This window comes from Bison bison, unplaced genomic scaffold, assembly GCF_000754665.1.
Source record: "Bison bison bison isolate TAMUID 2011002044 unplaced genomic scaffold, Bison_UMD1.0 scf7180017864469, whole genome shotgun sequence".
Lineage (NCBI taxonomy): Eukaryota > Metazoa > Chordata > Mammalia > Artiodactyla > Bovidae > Bison > Bison bison.
The window spans coordinates 6,213,299-6,220,006 of NW_011495030.1; positions in this window are offsets into that span (position 1 = coordinate 6,213,299).

The window sequence follows — 6,708 nt, forward strand, 5'->3', positions numbered from 1 at the left end:
GACTGGCTTTGACAAAACTCTCTTGTTTTTTAAAAATGTCACTTGATACCAAAATACGACTTAAGAGTATGTAAGGCCTCAGAAGTCCAGAGCGTACAACCAGTTATCATGCTCAGGATCTTCAGAATTCTAGAGGCACATGTTGGAACACATCCCATCCTGCTGACCTGTAGATAAATATTTCTTTTATTAATAAACTGTACATGTAACTTAAATAAAGATTATTTTTGAGAGAATTGTTGTGTCATTGTTTCTTAGTCACTAAGTCATATCCAAGTCTTTGTGAACCCCTGGACTATAGCCCACCAGGCTCCTCTGTCCATGAGATTTCCCAGGCTGGAATACTGGATTGGGTTGCTATTTCCTCCTCCAAGGGATCATCCTGGGTCAGGGATGGAGCCCACGTCTCCTGCATTGGCAGGTGGATTCTTTCCCACTGAGCCACCAGGGAAGCCCAAATTGTTATGAGCCTTTCCTTTTTCTAAAGAACTTTTCCAAAAGTTTTTACCCAAATCTTTCTCCTTTCCTCAACTGAAGATGGCTCAGTCACCCCTTTCTGGGAACCAGATCTGGATACATCAAGTTGAAAGAATAAGAGATGCCCCATTTCTGCCATTTTTAGAGGTCAATTTAGTGTCTCCCCACAGGCAGCCAATATTTCACCCTCTCAAACCCCGCCTCTCCACCTCTCATGAGAGAAATGAAAATCAAAGCCACTATTACCAAGGAATGTTGGGCCAGAGCTTCATCCCTGAGGGTGACAGAGAACAGGCCCTGAAGGGAGGAAGCCCCAGGGTGACAGGACAAGGCAGGCCTTGACAAGCAAGAAAAATCATTTTGATACTTTCTGTTCATCAGCTCTTAAGAAGTCTGTATTGAAACTCATTTATGATAAGGCTGTTTTTTGTGAGCCTTAGAGATAGATAATCCATCTGAAACTTTCTAAGCAATGTCTCCTAAATGTTTGGGTGCTAAACCTTGAAACTGGCACAGGGAGTAGTGAGAAGAAAATAAGGAAATTGAGGGAAAAAGAAACTATTAAAAAAAAAAAAGTCTCTAAGAGACTTCCCTGGTGCAGGGAATGAATGCAGGAGCGTGATCTCTGGTTAGGGAACTAAGATCCCACATGCTGTAAGTGAAGTGAAGTTGTGCAGCCGTGTCTGACTCTCTATGACTCCATGGACTGTAGCCTACCAGGCTCCTCCATCCATGAAATTTTCTAGGCAAGAGTACTGGAGTGCGTTGCCATTTCCTTCTCCAGGGTATCTTCCCAACCCATGGATTGAACCAGGATCCTGCATTGCAGGCAAACGCTTTACCATCTGAGCCACCAGGGAAGCCCCACATGCTGTGCAGTACAGCCCCCCCAAAAAAAATCTTTAAAAGCTCAACAAAGAGTCCTTAATGAACTTAAGATTCACTTAATGAATGAAGTGTTGAGTGAATACCAGCTTTGCAGTGAGAGAAATGTAAATTTGGGTGTTTCCTACTCCACTAGACTAGCTGCAGTCATGGGTAAGCTGCTTACCACCCAAACTTTTGTCCTTCTCTTAAAACCCTAACCTCTACTTGCATAGAGTATTACTAAGGCAAACAGGCAATGTTTATAAAATGCTGTACTCAAATAACAGCTGCTATTTCCTTTCCAGTGCCAAAAAATTGTAATTTATTTCCCCCCAAAATATCATAATTCATTTTTTTTAAAAGTAAAGTTAACATTCTTCACTTGTGTCTGTTTGTAGATCTGATTTTGGTCTGCACTCATACTAATCCTATATGCAAGTGTTCCCTCTGAGGTCTCCCCTTGAAATTCTAGCCTTTGGAGATCTTTTTCATTCCAAGAAATCAAGATTAATGGTGCTGTACCTATGAGCTCTGCAGAAACCCTCATATGTGTGACCTTCTGCTGATTAAAGAGCCAAAATGACTAATTCAAGTTCACTGGTTATACACAGAAGTCTGTTTAACCAGTGGGGGAAGAAGATATTAAACTTTGCACCACTCCAGAAGGTGAGATTAGCTTGATCTTTGAATTTATCATGCTAAGCTAATGTGATGTGCCGGTAATCTGAGAAATGTGAAAGAACACTAAATTGCAGGTTTGAATACTTAATTAATGCTCTAGGCTCTTATTTAGAGGTATTTCTTGCCTACGGGTTGATTGAGGGCAAAGTATGGTTTAAACCCATTGTCATTTATGTTTTCTTAAATTCACCCATTTACAAGTGAAAGTTAGGCTGAGAATAATTCTTTAAAACTAAAAGCAAATTTGCCTTTTTACCTGACCCCAAACAATGAGTACTGTGATTTCCCAAAAACGGCTTATAAATGCTGGAGGATGGTTTTAGATAATTAGATAAGAACAGACATTCCTTCACTGGCTTCAGGGGACCTACAGTGACAGTTTCGGAAAGGTTCTAGAACTTTATAATTGGCATATCCTAAATTGATCATGAGAGATTGCAGCCACAAAATTAAAAGACATTTGATCCTTGGAAGAAAAGCTATGACAAACCTAGACAGCACATAAAAAAGGAGAGCCATCACTTGGCCAACAAAGCTCTGTTTAGTCAAAGCTATTGTTTTTCCAGTAGTCATGTATGGATGTGAGAGCTGGACCAGAGAGAAGGCTGAGCACCAAAGAAATGATACTTTGAAACTGTGGTGCTATAGAAGACTCTTGAGAGTTCCTTGGACACCAAGATCAAACCAGTCATTCTTAAAGAAAATCAACCCTGAATTTCCATTAGAAGGACTGATGCTGAAGCTTCCATACTTTGGCATCTAATGTGAACATCCGACTCACTGGAAAAGACCCTAACACTCAGAAAGACTGAAGGCAAAAGGAGAAGGGGGCATCAGAGGATGAGATGGTTAGATACCATCACCAACTCATTGGACATGAATTTGAGCAAACTCCAGGAGATAGTGAAGGACAGGGAAGCCTGGCATGCTGCAGTTCATGGGGTTGCAAAGAGTTGGACGTGACTGAGTGACTGAACAACAACAAATTGATCATCAGTTTGGGGGAAATACAAGTTCTTGAACTTTTAATGAAAATGAGGAAGGATGTACATGAACCAAAATTTTCAAAAGATACCTCTACACACACACACACACACACACTTCATTTGTCCTTATTTCATTTATTTGTTCAATGCTACCTATGTGCCAAGCTTTGTTCTGGATTCTGGGGAACCAGTGGAGAACAAGACAAGCAAAAGCCCCATCGTTCATGGTGCATTCTAACTGGAAGCCAGGAATAGGACAGACATTAATAAGTCAGGTAGTGATAAGAACTCCAGAGAAAAACAAAACAGAGCAGGGGATTAGAGAATGAAAGAATGAGCTATTTTAGAGACAGCACTCAAAGAAGCCCTCCAAGAAGGTGACTTGGGCAGAGAACCTGGTGGAGGCAAGGGAGTAGTCCACTGAGGACACTGCAGAAGTCCTGAGGCAGGAGCCTTCTTGTTTCATCTGTGAACAAGCAAGATGGCCATGGAGGTAGAGGTGACCAAGACAGAAAGGGAGGGGAGAAGGGAGCAGCAGAAGCCAAGTGATATAGACTTCAAAGGCTGTGGTAGAGATTTGGGATTTCAAGTGATGGGACAACTTGAGAGGGTTTGGGGCTAGTGGAGGTACATCCCATTTTAAAAGGATCATTCTGGCTGCTTTGTTGAGAATAGGCGGCAGGGAGGCGGGGTGGAAGCAGGGAGATAAGTTAGGAGACTATGGCAGTAGACAGGTAGATGGCCATGGCTTGGGCAAGTCTGGTGGGGATGGAAAAAAGCTCTAGTCTACATGCAGCCACTAAAGGCAGGGTGGGGGCTCAGGGTATGTGCACAAGCCGCCTTCCTGGAGGGGAGAATGTGTTATAATATTTGGTCCCCGCATTCAGGAAAAGCTCACTGGTTGCTATCTCAACTGTATTCTCTTGCCTGCTGGGTATCAGCCTGGCTGCACCCTGACTGGGCAGGGATGACAGGCATGACCACAGCATCAGTGGAAACACTCAACGAGGCTGCATGGAAGCTAAGGGGAATGCCGTGCTTCTCCTCCCTGACAAGCGAGAAGAACAGAAGGGCCTGGAGCATAAATTCCAGTCTGCACAAATACACGTGATTCACCCATTCAAAGGGAGTCCTCCTATCTGCTAGGGTCCTTTTCTGTACAGAGTTCTGTGCTGGCTCTTGAGCAACTTTCTGTACAGATATGTTTTCTATAGTCACACAATTTTTTAATGTAATGGGCGTAGATAGGATCCAGCATTTTCCATCTATCCAACCACCATGTATGCTCCCTGTTCCCCATCTGGTCTCTAAAGGCATTGAATTATGGAACTACTTCCCCCAGGAAATTTCAGGATCCTGGTATTTGTCAGTTGAGAGGGATCCCAGTGTCATTGAGTTGGATACCTGCCTGATACAACTGGTAACAAGTCCCCGTAGGGGAAAAGTGTGTGTGTGTCTCAGTCACATCGGACTCTTTGCGACCCCACAGACTGCAGCCCTCCAGGCTCCTTTCTGACTGGGATTCTCCGGGCAAAAATAATGGAGTGGGTTGCCATTTCCTCCTCGAGGGGATCGTTCCCATCCAGGGACTGATCCAGGGACTGAACCCATGTCTCAAATGTCTGCCTATATTTACCCAGCAAGGAGAATGCATTCTTCAATGTCCTATGTAAGTCACCCACAGAGCCACAGTTACTCACCTAATAAGCCTAGAAATTCAACAAGAGTTTGGGTTTTAATATTAAAAAAAAAAAAAAAGAGGAAGAAGGATATTCTGTTTTGGAAGACAAGAGCCCCCTAAGACCCCAAATCTGAGAAAAAGTATATATATATATATATATATATATTTTTTTTTTAATAGTGTAAGATCTTTCCTTTTTCAGAGGAAAATATTTTTTCAAGTAAGGTGAGTCTCTGAAGGGCACCCACGCATGTCACAGAAGCCAAATATTAACAAACAGAAACAGAAAACAAGCTCTTGGCAGATGTCAGCACCTGTTTTCATTCAGAAAAGAGAACCAACCTTTCCCATCTGAGGATCCAGTCACCTCAGGACAGGACAAGGCTGGGCTAGAGGCTACGTGCTGTTCTCCCTGGCTTCTCCCTCCCCTGCAGCGGGCACTGCGTTCCCAGCTCTTTGCGCACTGTCTCCATTAGGAGGCAGATAAGATTTCCACGGGCCTAATGAATCGTGCCAACTCACCAAAATTGGCACACGGGTTGGCATGGACTCTTCTAGTTCTCTCAGAAATCAGTGACATGAAGGTGCAAAAAAAAGACAAGTTAAAACCCAAAGTAACTGTTGTTTCCTTTGCCTTGGCAGGAGGGCTGGAAATGTCTTGGGAAATGAATTTTTTATACTGCTGAGAGAGAAGGGAAATCTTTGGAGAGGCCGAAGGAGGTCTTGGGCTGGGTTTGGGGAGAGGGATAGATTGATGAATTGCTCTGCCTTCTAGAAATAGAGGCCTCAGGAGGGGGTGGGGAAGTGCTGGGAATCAGGAAGGGGAGAAGAAGGCGGGGCTACAGGGTGTGTGCATGGACCTATGGGGCTCCACTGCCAGACACCAGGAACACCTAACAGGCAATTGGAGACACTGCAGTTGCTGTCCTGTGAACCCTTCAACCTGTCCAGCCCTTCAGGAAAGTGTGTGGCACATGCTTCACACCTCGTGTGAGTGGCTTTTGATGAAAGTCTTGGAAAGTCAGTCTCAGATGCAGCTTGACTTGACAGCAGAACAGGGACCTACAGAACAATCCAGTAACTGAACTGAACTCATAGCTGCCAGAATTTAGAGAGTAGAAGCCCCCTGGGACCCTTGGAACTGTTTAGTGGGAACCATGGACTTTCTACACAATGTGGGATGGAAGCTCAAGCCCATATTATCTGGAGCTTAAGGGGCAGAGTCACTCCAAGTGATGCTACAAATGATACCATGTAATAGGTGGGGTCTGGTGGCTTTTAGATGATGTGAGCTCAGCATTTGCTAGTCAGTATACAGAACTTATCATAGCAACAACCTCTAAGGGGCTTGGAGTATTTTAAATCACGGAGTCACTTTTTCAAACTGCCAATATGGCTGTGGCACTTGCTGTCGACAGAATGAAAGCTGGAGTCCTCTGGCTCAGGCTCGAGACCACCGTGACCTGACCTCTCTACTCAGATCTCCTCTATCCTGTGATTCCCCCAGGCTAAACTTCATGCTCCAGTAGCACTGAACTGTTTGTGAGCCCTGCCCTGCTCCACAAATTGCTGCTTCCCATGCAAAGCTGAGTCTCGCTCAAGCTCTTCCCTCTGCTTTATATGCTCTTCTCATCTCTCCTCACTTGGCTCTTATTCTTCTTATAAGACTTAGTTCACACGTCACCTTCTCCAGGAAACCTTCCCTGCTGCCCCAACTTGGCTCATGTGTCTCTTATCGACCCACATATAATTCCACAAGAGCATGTACAATTCTTATGTAGAGATTATCTACTTTTATGTGTATAACTTCCTGATTGAATGAAATAAAAGCTTCTCTAATGTAAGAATTTAGTCTTGGTAATCTTTGTCCCCCTACCCTCATCCCCACCAGGGTGTATAGCATGAAGTGGGGCACTTTTTAACACAAATACCATTCATTAAACTTAATCCCACAAATGCAGGCAAGATTTTGTAAAAGAGCATACCAGCGTTCAGGTGAGCATAATCTCAAAGAAA